General features: G+C 37.2%; 1 protein-coding gene across 1 annotated transcript in view; it reads right to left on the reverse strand.

Moving 5' to 3' along the window:
- Positions 1–20940, reverse strand: part of ACBD6 (acyl-CoA binding domain containing 6) — a 218702-nt gene that overhangs the window by 110025 nt on the left and 87737 nt on the right.

Consider the following 20940-nt stretch of genomic DNA (forward strand, 5'->3'; position numbering starts at 1 on the left):
CATTCATCTGTCGATGGACATCTTGGCTCTTTCCACAGTTTGGCTATTGTGGACATTGCTGCTATAAACATCAGGGTACACGTACCCCATCGCATCCCTACATTTGTATCTTTGGGGTAAATACCCAGTAGTGCAATTGCTGGATTGGATGGTAGCTCTATTTTCAACTTTTTGAGGAACTTCCATACTGTTTTCCAGAGTGGCTGCACCAGCTTGCATTCCCACCAACAGTGTAGGCGGGTTCCCCTTTCTCCGCATCCCCGCCAACATCTGTTGTTTCCTGACTTGTTAATTTTAGCCATTCTGACTGGTGTGAGGTGATACCTCATTGAGGTTTTGATTTGGATTTCCCTGATGCCGAGCAATGTTGAGCACTTTTTCATGTGTCTGTTGGCCATTTGGATGTCTTCTTTGGAAGAATGTCTGTTCATGTCTTCTGCCCATTTCTTGATTGGATCATTTGTTCTTTGGGTGTTGAGTTTAAGAAGTTCTTTATAGGTTTTGGATACTAGCCCTTTATCTGATATGTCATTTGCAAATACCTTCTCCCATTCTGTTGGTTGTCTTTTGGTTTTGTTTACTGTTTCTTTTGCTGTGCAAAAGCTTTTGTCACCATACAATTCTATTACAGTATCACTAACTATATTCCCTATGCTGTGCCTTTTATTCCTGTGATTTATTCATTCCACAACTAAAAGTCTGTATCTTCCACTCTCCCTTCACCCATTTTTCCCATGCCCCAGCCCCCTTCCCTCTGACAACCATCAGTTTGTTCTGTGTATTTATAGATCTGATTCTGCTTTTTGTTTATTCATTTGTTTTGTTTTTTAGATTCCACATGAGTGAAATCATATGGTATTTGTCTTTATTAGTCTGATTTATTTCACTTAGCATAACATCCTCTAGGTCCATCCATATTGCTTGCTATTCTCATCCTTTTTTACAAGAGCATAATATTTGTATGCGTGTGTGTGTGTGTTGTGTACACATATAGATATATCACAACTTCTTTATCCATTTTTCTATCAATGGACACTTAGGCTACTTCCACATCTTGGCTACTGTATGTAATTCTGCAATAGACATAGGGGTGCATTTATCTTTTCAAATTAGTGTTTTTGTTTTCTTTGGGTAAATACCCAGTAGTGAAATTACTGGATCATACAGTATTTTTGGGGGGGGGGATCATATAGTATTTCTATATTTTTAAAAATGTTATTTATTTATTTATTTATTTATTTATTTATTTATTTATTTATTTATTTGAGAGAGAGCATGTGCACAAGCAGGGCAAGGGACAGAGGAAGAGAGAAAAGCAGACTCCCCTGCTGAGCAGGGAGCCCAATGTGGCGCTCAATCCCAGGACCCCAGGATCACGACCTGAGCCAAAGGCAGACACTCAACTGGCTGAGCCACCCAGGTGCCCCTGGTATTTCTATTTTTAATATTTTGAGGAACCTCCATACTGTTTTCCACAGTGGCTACACCAATTCACGTTCCCACCAACAATGCAGGAGGGCTCCTTTATCTCCACATCCTCTACAACACTTATTTCTTGTGTTTTTGATTTTAGCCATTCTGACAGATATAAGGTAATATCTCATTGTGGTTTTTTTCTGCATTTTCCTGATGATTACTGATGTTGAGCATTTCTTCATGTGTCTATTGGCCATCTGTATGTCTTTGGAAAAATGTCTATTCAGATCCTCTGCCCACTTTTTAATTGGGTTACTTTTTTTGGTGTTGAGGCACATGAACTCTTCATATATTTTGGATATTAACCCCTCATTGGATATATCACTTGGAAATATCTTTTCCCGGGCACCTGGGTGGCTCAGTTGGTTAAGTGACTGCCTTTGACTCAGGTCATGATCCTGGAGTCCCGGGATCGAGTCCCACATCGGGCTCCCTGCTCGGCAGGGAGTCTGCCTCGTCCTCTGACCCTATCCCCTCTCATGTGTTCTCTCTCTCATTCTCTCTCAAATAAATAAATAAAATCTTTAAAAAAAAAAAAAGAAATATCTTTTCCCATTCAGTAGGTTGCCTTTTGTTTTGCTAATGATTTCCTTTGCTGCGCAAAAGCTTTTTATTTTGATAGAGTCCCAATAGTTTATTTTTGCTTTTGTTTCCCTTGCCTTAGGAGACGTATCTAGAAAAATGTTGCTATGGCCTATGTCAGAGAAATTACTACCTGTGTTCTTCTATTCTAGGACTTTTATGGTTTCAGGTCTCACATTTAGGTCTTTAATCCATTTTGAGTTTATTTTTGTGGATGGTGTGAGAAAGTGGTCCAGTTTCACTCTTTTACATGCACCTGTCTACTTTTCTCAACACCATTTATTGAAGAAACTATTTTTTCCCTATTGTAGATTTTTGTCTTTGTCATAGATGAATTGACCATATGAGCATGGGTTTATATTTGGGTTCTCTACTCTGTTCCATTCATCTATGTGCCTATTTTGTGCAAACACCATACTGCTTTGATGACTACAGCTTTGTAGTCTTACCTTGAAATCTGGAATTATGATACCTGCAGCTTTTTCTTTCTCAAGACTGCTTTGGCTATTCAGGCTCTTTTGTGGTTCCATCCAAATTTTAGGATTATTTGTTCTTGTTCTGTGAAAAATGCTGTTGGTATTTTGATAGAGATTGCACTGAATCTGTTTATTGCTTTGGGTATGAACATTTTAACAATACTGGTTCTTTCAATCCATGAGCAGGGACTATCTTTCCATTTGTTTGTGTTGTCTTTAATTTCTTTCATCAATGTTTTATAGTTTTTAGAGAACAGGTCTTTCACCTCCTTGGTTTAGTCCTAGGTATTTTACTATTTTTGGTGCAATTGTAAATGAAATTTTTTCTTAATTTCTCTGTTATTTTGTTATTAGTATATAGAAATGCTGATTTCTGGGTATTACTTTTGTATCTTCCAACTTGACTGAATTCATTTATCAGTGCTAGTAGTTTTCTGGTGGAGCCTTTAGGGTTTTCCATGTATAGTAACATGTCATCTGCAAAGAGGGGCAGTTTAACCTCTTCCTTACCAATATGGATGCCTTTTATTTCTTTTTCTTGTATAATTGCTATTGCTAGGACTTCCAGTACTATATTGAATTAAGTGGTGAGAGTGGACATCTTTGTCTTGTTCCTGATCTTAGAGAAAAAGCTCTCAGTTTTTCACCATTGAGTATGGTGTTAGCTGTGGGTGTTTCATATATGGCTTTTATTATGTTGAGGTATTTTCTCCTCTAAACCCACTTTGTTGAATTCCTATCATGAACAGATGTCAAATTTTGTCAAATGCTTTTTCTGCATCTATTGAGATGATCAAATGATTTTCATCCCTCATTTTGTTGATGTGGCATATCACATTGATTGGTTTGTGAATACTGAACCATCCGTGCATCCCCAGAAAAAAATCCCACTTGGTGGGGGTGAATGACCCTTTTAATGTATTGTGAATGTCGTTTGCTAATATTTTGTGGAGGATTTTTGCATCTATGTTCATCAGGGATATTGACCTGTGGTTTTCTTTTTTGGTGGTATCTGTGCACAATTTTGGTATCAGGGTAATGCCGGCTTTGTAGAATGTATTTGAAAGCTTTCCTTCCTCTTCTATTTTTTGGAATAGTTTAAGGACAATAGGTATTAACTCTTCTTTAAATGTTTGATAGAGGGGCGCCTGGGTGGCTCAGATGGCTAAGCGTCTGCCTTTGGCTCAGGTCATGATCCCAGGGTCCTGGGATCGAGCCCTGCGTCAGGCTCCCTGCTCAGCGGGACGTCTGCTTCTCCCTCTCCCACTCCCCCTGCTTGTGTTCCCTCTCTCACTGTGTATCTCTCTGTCAAATAAATAAATAAAATCTTAAAAAAATAAAAAAATAAATGTTTGATAGAATTCACCTGTGGATCCATCTGATCCTAGACTTTTATTTTTTGGTAGTTTTTTGATTACCAATTCAATTTTGTTACTAAGATTTTCAGATTTTCTATTTCTTCCTGATTTAGTTTTAGAAGACTGTATGTTTCTAGTAATTTATCCATTTTTTCTAGGTTGTCCAATTTGTTGGCATATAGTTTTTCATATTAGTCTCTTAAAATGCTTTGTATTTCTGTGGTGTCAGATGTTACTTCTCCTTTGTTTCTGACTTTATTTATTTGGGTCCTTTTTTGCCCCCCACCCCATGAATATGGCTAAGGGTTATCAATTTTATCTTCTCAAAGAACCTCCTTCTGATTTCACTGATTTTTTTTCTTTTTCTTTTTTAGTCTTTATGTCATTTCTTTATGCTCTGATCTTTATTATTTCCTTTCTTCTACTCACCTTGGGTTTTGTTCTTCTTTTCCTAGTTCTTTTAGGTGTAAAAGAACTTTGAGCTTTTTCTTGTTTCTTGAGGCAGGCCTGTATTGCTATACATTTCCTTCTAAGAACTGCTTTTGCTGCACCCCAAAGATTTTGGATCTTTGTGTTTTCATTTTCATTTGTCTCCATGTTTTTTATTTCTTTGACTTCTTCACTGACCCACTGGTTGTTTAGTATCATGTTGTTCAGCCTCCACATGTTTGTGTTTTTTCCAGTTTTTTTCTTGTAATTGATTTCTAGTTTCATACTGTTGTGATCAGAAAAAAAACGCATGGTGCGATTTCATATTCTTAAAATATTTGAGACTTGTTTTGTGGCCTAATGTGATTATTCTGGAGAATGTCAGATGAGCACTTGAAAAGAATGTGTATTCTGTTGTTTTTGGATGGAACGTTCTATATATATCTGTTATACCCATCTGTTATAATGTATCTTTCAATGATACTGTTTCTTTATTGATTTTCTGCCTAAATCTATCCACTCATGTAAGTGGGGCGTTAAATTCCCTACTCTTACTGTATTACCATCAATTTCTCTCTTTATGTCCCTTAATATTTGCTTTATGTATTTAGGTGCTCCAATGTTAGGTGCAAGATATTTACAATTCTTATAACTTCTTGTTGGATTGATCCCTTTATCATTATGTAATGCCCTTCTTTGTCTCTTGCTACAGTGTTTCTTTTTTTTTAAAGATTTTATTTATTCATTTGAGAGAGATAGAGACAGAGACAGAGAGAGCACAAGCAGGGGAAGAGGCAGAGGGAGAGGGAGAAGCAGATTCCCCGCTGAGCTGGAAGCCCAACATGGGGCTCAATTCCAGGACCTGGAGATCATGACCTGATCCAAAGGCAGACACTCAAACATGTGAGCCATCCAGGCGCCCCTACAATGTTTGTTTTAAACTCTATTTTGTCTGATATAAGTATTGCTACCCCAGCTTGTTTCTTGCTTCTATTTGCATGGTAAATGTTCTTCCATCTCTTCACTTTCAGTCTGTGTCTTTAGATCAGAGGTGAGTCTCTTGAAGGCAGCGTATAGATGGGTCTTTTTTATCCATTCTGCCACCCTGTATCTTTTGATTGTAGCATTTAGGCCATTCAAGAAATTATTAATAGGTATGTCCTAAAAGATATAATGTTTTAAGAAAGACAAAGTAATATGTAAAACTGTAGGTTTATCATTCTAAGAATAGTTGATAGAAAATGCTCCACGGGAAAGGCAGTAGGCTTTTCGAAATCAACTGGAAATCCTGAGTTCTACTTCTGGAATCCATTATGCACGAGCCCAATGACTTACTTCAGCCTGATCCATTTCCTCACCTATAGAGTGAAGAAAAGGATAATACTAACAGCAGTAACACCAATAGTATTTGTTGAATGAATGAACTATAAGATAATGCGTTGTTAATTTTAAAGTACTTTATAAATGTAAAATACAGTTTTCTTAAATTATTATGTTCACTTCTTCTGGTGAAAGAAATCTTATGGATAAAATATGAGTACTTCAACTTAGGTAGAAATTACAATCAGTATATCTAAATTAACTCATATATTCCTTACAATGTAAGAAAATTTAGTCAGTTTGAAACTAAGCATTGCCCGTTAATATCCCAAATTTACACTCTGAAATATCTAAAAAAAAAAACCACTAATACAGTCTGCTAGTGTCTATCTTCAAATGTTGCACTTGCAAAACAGAATAGATGATTAATTGTTAGGAGACAAAGTACTAAATATGAAACATTTAACCACTGTCTACCAAAGACTCACAGTTACTATCAACATGTTAATTTTATTCTCCACTTTCAGAAAATCTTGATTTAGTTAATTAAAGAAGCTCACTTGGTCCAAAGAATAAAAAAAAAACCCAGAGGCTAAGGGCTTTTCTGAAGAAATGAGTGGTATATAGTTTAAGCCTACTTTCTGAGGGTAGAAGTGATGTTGTCATTTTTAAAGAATGTAATGTTTTTCTACATTAAGTTGAAATTCCTACTTTATGTTATTTTAGAAAAGATTTAAGAAGATATAAGCAGGGACAAAGATGGTTTTAAAGTAAAAAGCACTTTTCAAGAAAGCTTTTCTAAACCCACTTTATACCCTTTATCTTTCAGACTCTCTTCATGCACCTAGTAGTTCGACTAATTAAACCAGGATTTATTCTTGAAGAAAACAACAAGAAAAAAACAAAGACAACTTCTTCTGTACAGATTATTCTTCTCTTTTTCTTCCATTTGCTCAATTTATTTACTTGTGAATATGTTTTCCTACAGGCCTACACAAAATCCAAAGAGGAAGGAAAGCAGAAAATTTTAAAATGTGGGCAAATTCTTCACAATTTGTTATAGCAGCAAAACTATTTTGTTCAGAGCCCACTAAGAATATCTTTTAATGGAGACAGTTCTAAAAGCCAAGTAAAAAAATGTATTGTCTAGTAGAGAAAAGAGTTTCCCATGTTAAAATTTCTGTAGCTCTAATGTGTATTAACTTGCTGTTACTAAGGCACAAATTCCAAAACCCTTCATAGGGACAATCAGATAGTGTAATAAGACTCTTGGGGAAAATACCAATGTATAAAATATTCTATAGTTCTATTTAACTGTTTCACAGATTTTACATTAAGAGAATCAGGATTTCAAAGTCTCTATCTTTTTTCGTTCTAATTTTAAGTGTATATTTTATGGCTGTTAAGTTAAACTATTAACAAGAATTACTGCACAGTTAAAATGACGTGTGATATACTTACATGGGGCACCTACCAAAGTACCTAATAGTTAAGTAAGAAAACATAATATTAATATATCTAGTACTTTTACTTCAAAATGTACAGATAATTTCTACTTTTCAACTAGGTTCCTGATTTCTCCTTAGGTTTAACCCAATAGGGTTATATCGACTAATGCTAAAATATAAATCCTTAGCCGTTGCGACGGGAAAGCAGACAAGCAACACATTTTACTGTCTCATGGGAGTTATATTTTAAATTTCCCATATGTGGTGCCAAAAATTTACTTTAGGGGAAACACCTATGACTGGACCCCAGTAGTGATTTCCACTTTAGATATATTTTCCAGAACGGTAGCACTAGTCCAGCAATGTTTTAAGGAGGATGATGTGCTCTCAGACATTTACACTACGCTTTTTAATATGTTTTTTGACCCGTGATGTAATTAATTTTTGTAACACATTATTTTAATGGTACACTAATTAACCTTGAATTAGAATGAATTCTCTGACAATGACTTTCTGTAGAAGTGCTGAAGATACCTACATTAAGACCACCTAATGATTAATATTTTCACACAGTATTAAGAAGCCCAAAACAAGAGCAAGATTAAACATACCTGTAAATAAACAAAGATAAAATAAATCACTTTGGAATTTTGCTTTCAAAATGTTCTATACTTAAATGAAGAAAGACCAGCACAACTAGGTGTCTGAATGTGATCTCTTCAGATCGCATAAATCTTTCCCCTTTTACTTCAAACTATAAAGTTCCTGTGAACATGCTCTAAGATTATAAATTCAAGTAATAACATGACCAGTAATTTGCAGAGATGCTATCCTCATAACCATTCAGGACAAAATCAGGAAGTAAACACCTGTGTTTTCTTCCTTTTCTCTTTGGTAACCACACACATATCTCGACCAATACAATGCAATTATTAAATTATTTCAGATACAGGATTTCATAATCTCTCCTCTAAAAGAAAAACCATGAAGTAGATACACATTAAAGCGACAAGTTTCTTAAAGACTATCCAAATTCATAAAGTAGTTCACCTATTTTTTATATAATTGCTTTATTTTCTATGAATGATACAATCTCCTACAAATTTTCAAGTTAAATGTACTTTCACTGTACCACAAAAGCTGACAATTCTTTGTTTCTAGTTTTAACAAGTCTCCTGAAAAAATATCCTGCAAGTATTTAGGGGATTAGGGGGAAAGCCATTATTTAAAGGAAGCTTTGGCTACAAGAAGACTAAGAAGCACTATTTGGAGAGCTCTGGATAAATTCTGGAATTCGAATACAGTAAAACACAGGGGGTAAAAAAGAGTTCTCATCTGTTAACCACGAGTGCAAATGCTGTCCTATCTCAGACAGATGAATGACTCTTAAGTGCTCTGAAAGTGCAGGGTGGCAGCTAACCTATTAAGTGGTATTACTTTCATACTTTATGGAAAATACAGAGCAGGTCTTAATATTTTAAATGCTGCTTTGATATCCTTAGTTACTTGTCCTTATACCTGTAGAATTTTTTTAAAACTAGATTTTCTCCTGATACCACAAATTAAATGAAAAATGAATGCATTATAAAACGAGTCTTGATGTTCTTATGGTATTTTGAGAACACATACAAAATGTACACCGTAAGTACAGTAGACAAAAACATAGCAACGTTAGTATATTTAAATTTGTGAGAGTTGTCATCTTGCTATCCTGTGCAAAAGAAATACTGCAAACAAACTGACTTGAATTTCTCTCTGCAAAAACACTGGGTTTAAATTGACAATTGTGGTGGAGACTGACTTCAGCTACCGATAACCTTCCGTGTCTCTGTCCCCTCTGTCATCCCTATCGTCTACCCTTTGCTGCTAGGGCTACTAGGGCAGCTGGCTACCTGCAGCACCAGAAACTACACAAGGCCTCCCACTTACACCTCCCTCTCAATAGTGACCCGACAATGTTGTTTCAAAAATGTAAAGACAGGATTAGGACCAGGAGGCAGTTTAAGGTGCCAAGATGCGCCTAGCAGGGAAGGCAGTGGCTCCCTGTAGGATACTTTATTTACTAGCATTAAAGAAAATACCACATACCAGTATGTGTGATACATATTTAAATCAACAACTATTCGATCTCTTTCACTGGCTAAGATCTAAGGTAAAGAGAAACGCTGTTGCTGAGTTATCAGGGAATTGAGAAGCATTTTAAATTTACTACTTTAAAAAATCTCCTAACACAGAGTTACTAAGCCATAATGTTAGTGACTTAAGGATGAAGAAATAAGCAAGGGAGTTATTACTTTATCCTGTATAAAATAAGTAATAATAAGTTGCCATGAAAACAGCCCAGGTTGGGTGCCTGGGTGGCTCAGTTGTTAAGCGTCTGCCTTCGGCTCAGGTCATGATCCCAGGGTCCTGGGAAGCCTGCTTCTCCCTCTCCCACTCCCCCTGCTTGTGTTCCCTCTCTCACTGTGTCTCTCTGTGTCAAATTAATAAATAAAATCTTAAAAAGAAAAAAGAAAAGAAAACAGCCCAGGTGTCCATCACAAGGCAATGGATAATGATATATTTATATGATGGAATATTACTCAGTAATATGAAAAAAGAAAGAACTGATTTACAGAACAAAGTGAATGAATCTCAAAACATAATGCTAAATGGAAGAAAACTTACACAGAAAGTACGTATTATGATTCCATTTACATAAAGTTCTAAAACTTACAAAACCAATCTATGGTAGAAAAATTATAAGAACAATGGTTACAGGGGCGCCTGGGTGGCTCAGTTGGTTAAGCGACTGCCTTCGGCTCAGGTCATGATCCTGGAGTCCCTGGATCAAGTCCCGCATCGGGCTCCCTGCTCGGCAGGGAGTCTGCTTCTCCCTCTGACCCTCCCCCCTCTCATGTGCTCTCTCTCATTCTCTCTCTCTCAAATAAATAAATAAAATCTTTAAAAAAAAAAAAAAGAACAATGGTTACATTTGTGGAATTAGAAGAACGAACCAGCTGGGAAGGGGCATGATGGAACTTTCTGGGGTGATAGTAATGTTCTATATCTTGACAAGAGTTTCACTTACATAGGTATATGAATTGAATGTGCAGTTAAGATGTGTGCATTTCACTGTATGTAAATGCTATCTCAAAAGAAAAAACAAATACTGAATTCTAGTAAGTGATATGATGCTGAAGCATTTAGAAGGAAATGTGTTGTCTGCAAAATACTCTGAAATGCATCTAAAATAAGATTGACTGATGGACAGAAAGATGGATAGATATTGATAAAGCCAGCACAGTAAAATATTAGTCGTAGAATCTAGGTGGTAGGGATATAGATGTTCACTGTAAAATTCTTTCAACTTTGCTGTATGCTTAAAATTTTTCATAGTAAAGTGTTGGAAAAAATCAAACAAAAATTTGTACACCCACATTCATAGCAACATTATTCATAATAGCCAAAATATGAAAGCAACTCAAATGTCCAAAGACAGATAAATGAAATGTGGTATAGACATACAATGCAATATTATTTAGTTTTAAAAAGCAAGGAAATTCTGACACATGCAATAACATAGATGAACCTGAAGACGTTATGCTAAGTGGAATAAGTCAGTCACAAAGGACAAACACTTGTGATTCCATTTCCATGAGATACTGAAAGTAGTTACATTCATGGAGATAGAAGGTAGAATGGCAGTTGCTGGGGGGGTGGGTGGAGATGGGGGAGGGAATGGGGAGTTAGTGTTTAATGAGTACAGACTTTTGGTTGGGGAAGATGAAAAAATTCTATAGATGGATGGTGGTGATAGTGCAAGTGAATGTATTTAGTACCACAGCTAAATGGCTAAAATGGTAAATTTTACGTTATGTGTATTTTACCACAATAAAAAATGAGAAGTTGCCAAAGCTCGTAAGATTTAACCTACTTTTACTACTTTCTGATTTTGTATTAAGTATGAGCTTATGATATAAAGTTACGCTTGATTTTGAAATGGTGCTGCCCGTACTAATGCAAATGAGACTGTGACAGTTTAGAATGCATTTCTCAATTATTAGTGTGAATGAACAAATGCCTTCAAATTACTATTTTAATCAAATATACAATCAAAATAACATATACTCAAATGTAGAAAGTTATTTAAGGACTTACATTTTTTTTCCTTTCTCAAATCTTAAATAAAAACATAAATTTACCCTCAATATACTGACTCTGCTTCTTAAACCTTTTGTTAGGTTAACACCATCAGTTTCACGAGATTTTGCAGCCGTTTCTCAAGGCAAAAACATGTAAATTGTATTCTGACATGAGCTACAAATTTAAAGCAAAGCAAGAAGGGAAAGAGATGGAGAGAAAGGTAACTTCCTTCAAAGCATTTGAAAGAACCAACAGACATATGGAGAATGGTATAGGAAGTATAACTACAAAACTTGTTTCTTTTTTTTTTATAAAACTTTTTTCTGTTATGTGAAAAACAATGTCCTATTTACAGTATCAGCTGGAAACACCATGTAATTTTCTCCAATTAGAAACACGTGCCTTACTATATTAGTAGTAATTACGGCTTGAATAAATAAAAGATATACACCAGGAACTATACTTATTCATAATAACTTCATTATGAAATATGAATTATTTAAAAGCATTTTATATATATGTTCATGTGCCATGATAGTTACAGATCCAAATATATACATTTCCAGCAATATATGATTGCGTTTATTTCAATAGGTGGAAAAGCAAGCATATGATTTATGACTATAAATTAAATTTCTATGACTATGACTTGTTTTATGACTATAATTAAATTTCTTTATGTGCTTACAGCAAATTTTTAGTGCAATAAATGTAATTTTTAGTCATCTAAGGCAAGACTGAAATTGGGTTGAACTTGCTGGATGAACATTTTAAATAAAGTCATATACCATCCCAAAGAATCCTAGGTAATCAGTAATGAAATCTCTCAAGCTCAAATATCAGATAGATGGACACAAAGAACTGGATGTCCTTTCAAAACTTTGTCACCCAACTTATTATAGTAGGGAAATGTCTTTTTTTATAAAGGGGTTAAGAGTATTTAGCTAGCAATTTAATTCTGACATTTCATACTTTTAGTCCATCATCAAGGCTTACCAAGTTGTTGTTTTATTTGCTAGAGCTTTAAAAGTCATGAAGCAATACCATTTATTTTATTTAGGATGTTAAGTTTGATTCTAATTTTAAGCTCTCATTTCCCTCATGTTCTTAAATTAATTCATACAAATCCCTGATTAATAATAAAAGGCTTGCCATCAGTATTCAAGGCCCAGCCTGAGATGTCATGGCTGAGAGGGCAGAAATCTGCTTGGAGCAATGAGAGAACCCAACTGAATTCTTGGCGTCTCAGTCTATGAATGTGTAAGCACTTCATCTGTTCCTGGAAACACAATGTTCTGGCAGGCTGGGGGTAAAGGTAGCTGCATGGGTAACAAACTGGAAGACCTGGGAAACCATACTACATCAAAGTAACTGAATGACAGAAGCACTACATTTTACAAGTTTCTTTTATCTTTAAAAAAAAAAAAATTGTGTTAGTGTAAGCTATTTGTGTTCTAGACGTTTTATTCCTATTAATGCTGTCCAGTGATCTTTGCAAAGGTCGTGTGGTAGATTTGCCTTTTAGTACTATTTTATAAAAGAAATTGTTGGGGTGCCTGGGTGGCTCAGTCATTTAGCGTCTGCCTTTGGCTTAGGTCGTGATCCCAGGGTCCTGGGATCGAGCCCCACATCAGGCTCCCTGCTCCGCGGGGAAGCCTGCTTCTCCCTCTCCCACTCCCCTGCTTATGTTCCCTCCTCTCGCTGTGTCTCTCTCTGTCAAACTAACAAATAAAATCTTAAAAAAAAATAAAGGAAATTGTTGCAAATCAGAGAATAACACTAGCAGGGCCAACTGGAAATCACATATCCTTCTTAAATCCAGTGGCAAAAAGGACACTCTCTCAGACCTGCATTTCCACTTAGCACTTATATGTATTTGAGTAGTGATATGTATATCTCTGAATTAGTTCCTGTCTGTAAAATGAGGATAGCATCTACCTTATAGGGTTGTTGGGAAGATAATAAGTGAAAGTACTCTGTAAACTAAAACACACACCATATAAAGTATTATTATTTGAAAGATGGAAAATTCTAATAGGGAACGTCTAGTACATGCACAATACATTCCAGGGAAAAAGTGACCTTGAAAAGTTAAGTGGACTTCCAGTTTCCAATTCCATATATAAGGAGATTGGAAGTTGTCACTCCCTCCTAACAATAAGCAAAATGCTGAACAGGTTGAAAAATCAACTATTCTTGTTGGATTCATAAGAGAGGGGAAGTCACAGGGGTGCCCGGGTGGCTCAGTAGATTAAGCGTCTGCCTTCGGCTTAGGTCATGATCCCAGGGTCCTGGGTTCCAGTCCTGCATCAGGCTCCCTGCTCAGCAGGGAGGGGGGGGAAGCCTGCTTCTCCCTCTGCCCCTTCCCCCAACTCATGCTCACTCACTCTCTCGCTTGTGCACTCTCTCTCTCAAATAAATAAAATTTTTGAAAAAAAAAAAAGAGAGAGAGAGGGGAGGACACAGGGCAAACCACTGCCCCCAAGACTAGAGAGGCAGACAGGTGAACTCAACTTTCTGAAGCAGAGCTTCATAAGTGAAAACCACCCCAGGAACTGCCAGGCAGAAAAACCAGACTACAACTGACAAAACTGACAAACTGCTGAAAGCTCAGTGTGAACAACTCTGAGAGTTAAAAACTCCAGGGGAATCTACTCCATGGTGGGGAGGCTACCCGACATTGTGAAATTTACCTCCAGGAGTTTGGCCAGGTTCCCAAAGTAACTATCAGAGAAAAATCCCCTCCTGATTCTGGAGCGGGAAATGAATCCTTTTGAAATATATCAGAGCACTCTGTTCTTTTTTTTTTTTTTTTTAAGATTTTATTTATTCATTTGACAGAGAGAGACACAGTGAGAGAGGGAACACAAGCAAGGGGAGTGGGAGAGGGAGAAGCAGACTCCGCACTGAGCAGGGAGCCCGATGCGGGGCTCGGTCCCAGGACCCTGGGATCATGACCTGAGCCGAAGGCAGACGCCTAACGACTGAGCCACCCAGGCACCTCAGAGAGCACTCTGTTCTTAATAAGGCCTGCCTTTGAGGAAAGCTAGTTAACCAGTGCCTAACTGCTAGGGTATTATCAGAGCCAACTGACCTGGGGTAAGGGAAATACCCAACTGCAGCCCACTCTAGCCATCCTGTTCCACCTAAACAGAGAGGAAAAAAGACAGAACCACTTGTGAGATTCACAGACCAGAGGCATAGACTGAGACTGAGACCTAATCATAGGACTATACAGCCCTTTGCCTCTTCCACACCTCACCACCACATTACTAAAGAACTATTCATAGCAGTTCCTTTTACCCAGTATATGATGTGTAGCTACTAGTAAAAATTACAAGGCATACCAAAGGGTAAAAAACACAATCTGAAGAGACAGAGCAATTATCAGACCCAAATATGGCAAGGACATTGCCATCATCAGGCCAAGAATTTATAACAACTATGATTAATATGCCAAAGGCTCTAAGAGATAAAATCGACAGTGTGCAAGAACAGATGGACCATGTTACCAAAGACATAGAAATTCTAAGGAAAACCAAAAAGAAATGCTAGAGGTAAAAAAAAACAAAAACAAAAAAAAACCTGTAGTAGAAACAAATAATGCCTTTGATGGGCTTATTAGTGGCCTGGATATGACTAAGGAAATAATCTTTGAGCTAGAGGATATACCTAATAGAATCCATGAAAACTGAAAATCAAAGAGAATAAAGACTGAGAAAAACCAGAACAGAATATCCAAGAACTGTGGGAAAACAAAAGGTGTGACATATGCATAATGGGGACACCAGAAACAGAAGAAACAGAAGGTACAGAAGAAGTATGTGAAACAATGACTGGATTTCCCCTTCCCCCAAATTAATGCTATACATGAAACCACAGATCCAGGAAGCTCAGAAAACACCAAGCAAGATAAACACCAAAACACACACACACTATACCTAGGCATATTGTTTTCAAACTACAGAAAATCAAAGACAAAGAAAAATCTTGAAAGAAGCTGGAGAAAAACTGCCTTACTTATAGAGGAACAAAGATAAGAATTACATCTGACTTCTCCTCAGAAACCGTGCAAGAGGGCCGCCTGGGTGGCTCAGTCAGTTAAGTGTCCGACTCTTGATTTCAGCTCAGGTCATGATCTCAGGGTGGTGAGAACGAGCCCTCTGTCGGGTTCCATGCGCTCAGTGTGGAGTCTGCTGACAGTCTCCCTCTCCCTCTACCCCTCCCCCGCACTTGCACTGTAAATAAATAAGATCTTAAAAAAAAAAAAGAAAAGAATGGAACCATGCAAGAGAGTAGTTTTGAAAAAACACCAACCTACAATTATGTACCCTGAGAAATTCTTCAAAAACAAAGGAGAAATAAAGACTTTCCCAGACAAACAAAAATTGAGGGCATTTGTTGCCAGTAGACCTGCAAAAAATGTTAAAAGAAGTTCTTTAGAGAGAAGGAAAATAATACAGGTCAGAAACTTGGATCTACATAAAGAAAAGAAGAACAGAGAAGGAATAAGTGAGGGAAAAATAAAAACTTTTTTCTTATTTTTCATTGATCAAACAGATAACAGTTTGTTCAAAATACCAGCAACATTGTGCTCAATTATGTATGCTTATATATACACATATATATGCTTATGTATGCTTACATGTAAGTGAAATGAGTGACAGCAATGATACAAGGGACTGGAGGGATAAAATAAGATTATTTTCTTCTTCTTCTTCTTATTTTTTTTTTAAAGATTTTTTTTTAATTTATTTATTAGAGAGAGAGAGAGTGAGAGAGAGAGCGCAAGAGGGAGTAGGGTTAGAGGGAGAAGCAGACTCCCCGCCGAGCAGGGAGCCTGATGTGGGACTCGATCCCGGGACTCCGGGATCATGACCTGAGCCGAAGGCAGTCGCTTAACCAACTGAGCCACCCAGGCGCCCTATTTTCTTATTATTACCTTATTATAAGATACACTATTCATGAAATGGTATCATGTTATCATGATAATAGACCTGGATTAGTTGTAAATGTATATTGAAAACTCCAGAGCAACCACTAAAAGAAGGTTAAAAAAGAGCCTAACTGATAAGCTAAGAAAGGAGAGAAAATGGAATTATATTAAATCCTCAGTTAAAACCACAAAAAGTGGAAAAAGAGAAGATAAAAATAGGAACAAATAGAGTGTAATAGAAAACAGTAAACAAAAATGATAGATACTCGGGTGCCTGGGTGGCTCAGTCGGTTGAGCGGCTGCCTTCAGCTCAGGTCATGATCCTGGAGTCCCTGGATCAAGTCCCGCATCGGGCTCCCTGCTCGGCAGGGAGTCTGCTTCTCCCTCTGACCCTCCCCCCTCTCATGTACTTTCTCACTCTCTCAAATAAATAAATAAATCTTTAAAAAAAAAAATGATAGATACTAATCCAACTATATCAATAATTACTTTGAATGTCAATGGTCTAAATACACCAGTTAAAAGACAGATTGTCTCAGTGGATCAAAAACGTGACCCCACTATACTGTGTCTGTAAGAAACCCACTTTAAATATAATGACACATATAGAGTAAAAGTAAATGTCTGGGGGGAAATATACCATGCTAATAAAAAGAAAATAAAAAGATCAATGGTTGGAGCAGAGCAGGGAGTATAACTAGGCAGAGCACACAGAATTGTAAGGGCAGTGAAAATATTCTGTATATTAAAATGATGGATAGATATCATTATACATTTGTCCAAACCCACACCCAGAGTCAACCCTAAGGTAAACTATGGACTTTGGTTGATTATGATGTATCAATGTAGATTCATCCTTGGTAAAAAATGTCCAATTCTGGTGAGTGATGTTAATAATGGGGTTGGCTATACACATGCAGGGGGCAGGGAGTGTATGGGAAGTCTCTGCACCTTCCTCTCCATTTTATTGTAAACCTAAAACTTCTCTAAAAAAAATTAAGCCTTTAAAAAAAATAGAGTCAGGGGATGCCTGGGTGGCTCAGTCAGTTAAGCATCTGCCTTTGGCTCAGGTCATGATCCCAGGGTCCTGGGATCGAGTCCCACATTGGGCTCCTTGCTCAGCAAGGAGCCTGCTTCTCCCTCTGCCTGCGTCTGTCTCTCTCTCTCTGATAAATAAATAAAACCTTTAAAAAATAAAAAAAATTTTAAAAATTTTAAAATAAATAAAAAAATAAAAAATAAAGTCGGGGCACCTGGGTAGCTTAATCAGTTGGGTGTCTGACCTCTTGGTTTCAGCTGGGGTCACGATCTTGGGGTCGTGGGATTGAGCCCCACGCTGGGCTCCCAGTGAGGAGTTTGCCTATCCCTGTCCCTCCCCCAGTGCCCCTCCCCCTGCACACACACGTACTCTCTCTCTCTTTCTCTAAAATAAATAGATGAGTGAAATCGTAAAAAAAAAAAAAGTTAAGTGATCTTCATTCATTTCTTCATTATATTATTACATTTCATTCACATTATTCATTAAAAACAATCAAGATAGCTAAAATTTATTGAGTGCTTGTTATGTGTGCATCAGGTATCATTTAAGTGCTTTATATATATTAACTGATTTAATCCTCAAAACAATGCTGACACAGGTACTATGATAATCTCCATTTTATACATAAGGAAACTGAGACAGAATAAACTTGACAAAGGTCATATGGCTAGGAAGTGACAGTGCTAAGATTTGAACCTATGTAGTCTAGTTCACCACAATTATAATATACTGCTTCTCTTTTTCTTTTTAAAGCTTTATTTATTTATCGGAGAGTGAGAGGAAGAGAGGGCACGCAGGGAGAGGGAGAGAGAGAGGAGCAGAGAGGAGCAGGGAGGAGCAGGGAGAGGGAGAGAGAGAATCTCAAGCAGACTCAGTACTAAGCATGGAGCCCAACATGGGGCTCGACCTCATGACCCGAAGATCACGACCTGAGCTGAAACCAAGAGTCAGACACTCAACCAACTGTGCCACCCAGGCACCCCTATGATATACTGCTCCTACTTATTCATTCATTTAATCATTCATTAGTTTGTCAAATATTTATTGAGCATATGGAATATGCCCAAAACTCTAATTGAAACATTTTCAACACGGAAGATCTCAAAACATTTACCTTTCTCAGGAAGCTACTAGAGGAAATGCTCCATCAAAACTGGGAAATAAATAAAAAAAAGGAAGCTACTGGAGGAGACACTTCATCTAAACAAGGAAATAAATAATAAAAGACCCAGGATCCAGAAAACAGGGAGAGAAGGGAAAGGAATTCCCAAGACAGTGGTAAAGCATAATCCCAGGATGACATCTATACAACAGGCCCAGAGAGCACCCAGTTGAGACTAGAGAAAAAGAAAGGAGAGCTCCAGAAGGGACATCACTAAAACAGTACGGGATTGATTACCTGATGTGTGTGACTGCACAGAGAAGACCTCTGTTGGGCAATTTGAGGAAAGAATTAATGATAGAAACATAGAAGATATAACATAAAAACAACAAAAAAAGTAAGGATTAGCTTTCAGAAAAACAGAATGTTGTACCACGGCATGTAGATTATATTATTCATAATTACATAATTATTCATTTCCTTCCCACCTGCGCATTGCTTCCCTGTTGTCAGAAGAGGTTTCCTACCATCCAGACTTGGAGTTTGGCCTCGTGACTTGTTTTGGCCGAAGGAATGTGAGTAGATGTGACACATGCTACATCTAAGCAAAAGCTTTAAATTAAATGTATTTGTGGGGTCTGATTCAGTCTGCCCTTAGTTCTGCCCCAGACAGTGTCTATCCATTGAGACTGGACCTCAGAATGAAAATGAGAAGATACATGAAATTGAGATGAACTGCGCCCAAACAAGGCTAGCTAACATAGCAGAGCCTGACTGATCCAAAACCCTTTTGAAATATGAGCAAGAAATAAACATAGTTATTAACCACGGAAATGTGGCTAACAGCAAAAGCTGACTAGTACACCCAGTACCACCTAAAGCTCAGCAATGAGTATAATTTACATAGAAATAATAATAGAATTACTTTACACCTATATTATAATTAATTATAAAATAATAATAATATTTTAACATTGATTCTGTAGAGATTCAATCAGAAAATGAAACTAAATGTTGTGACATAACTGTTAGGAGGGTGGGAAGAGGAGAGAGGAATATGAGTAAAACATCTAAATCCTAATATAGGGGCGCCTGGGTGGCTCAGTTGGTTGAGCGACTGCCTTCGGCTCAGGTCACGATCCTGGAGTCCCTGAATCGAGTCCCGCATCAGGCTCCCTGCTCGGCAGGGAGCCTGCTTCTGCCTCTGACCCTCCCCCCTCTCATGTGCTCTCTCTCTCTCATTCTCTCTGTCTCAAATAAATAAATAAAATCTTAAAAAAATAATAATAATAAATCCTAATATAGCAGAAAAGAAAATCAATAATGGCTAAAGTTGAAAAATCAAGAGATACATGTATGTTATTTAGAAATATGCAGGTAGGGGGTGCCTGGGTGGCTCAGTCGTTAAGCATCTGCCCTCAGCTCAGGTCATGATCCCAGGGGCCTGGGATCCAGCCCTGCATGGGGCTCCCTGCTCAGCAGGAAGCCTGCTTCTCCCTCTCCCACTCCCCCTGCTTGTGTTCCTTCTCTCTCGCTGTGTTCTGTCAAATAAATAAAATCTAAAAAAAAAAAAAGAAATATGCAGGTAAATTGCAAAAGAAACAACGAGAAGAACTGAAAGTTTTTGCCTCAAGGGAGCTAGAATCAATATGAGAAGGGTACAGGTAAGGGAATACTTTTTTGTTAGAAGACTTATAGTACTGATTTTTGTTCAACTACCTACATGTATTAATTTTATAAAAATCTTAACTCCCAAGTACAAAAATAAAAAACAACAATAAAATCAAGGGAAGCAGTAACACCTGATTTACTGGGGGGGCGGGCGGGAAATGTATTCTAATCCTGAAAGGCAAAAAAACACCCTAGTTGGATCAAAAGACCTGGTTTTATTATTTCCCAATCTGGCTTCTACTATTCTCTAGCTACATCTTTCTTAGCTGTTTGTTTCTTTACTTAGGGGAGAACAAACACTATTACTGGTCCCCCTATACTACAGAATTATAGTCTTTCCAGATGTCATTGACAATGTATTACAGGAAAGACACTGCCTAACAATCAGATAATATTAAGGGTTAACCTGTATAAAGAGCTATCAATATGTACATTGATTATTTATCTACTCCACACATTATCTATGATCACTGCATGTCTTCTTCCTAACAATTGCCACCTTCCAGTCATTTTGATCATCTTTCACTGCATTATCAAAGAATGAGTAAAATGAGTAAAACTGAATTAGTAAATTTTGCTCCCTATTTAACAACTATAATTCAGGGACAGTTTAAGCTCAAAATGTGAACAGTTTTATTCACAAGACAAATAAAATAAAAAGTAATATATTTTACAAAATAATTTAGTATAGAATCCTAACTTTACGTAGCAGGCCCACATTTAAATGAATGGATTTACCAGGGTGAAAATAAATAAATAAATAAATAAATAAATAAATAAATAAATAAATAAATAAATGGATTTACCAGGGTGACTGGGTGGCTCAATTGGGACGACTCTTAATTTCAGCTCAGGTCATGATCTCAGGGTTGTGAGATCTAGCCCCACATCAGGTTCCGTGCTGGGTGTGGAGCTTGCTTGAGAGTCTCCCCCTCTGCCCCTCCCAGCCCCACCCTATCTCTCTCTCTTCCTCTCTTA

The sequence above is a fragment of the Mirounga angustirostris genome, unplaced genomic scaffold (genome assembly GCF_029215605.1).
Source record: "Mirounga angustirostris isolate CCGP_5_RB_7025 unplaced genomic scaffold, mMirAng1.0.hap1 SCAF_6, whole genome shotgun sequence".
Classification (NCBI taxonomy): Eukaryota; Metazoa; Chordata; class Mammalia; order Carnivora; family Phocidae; genus Mirounga; species Mirounga angustirostris.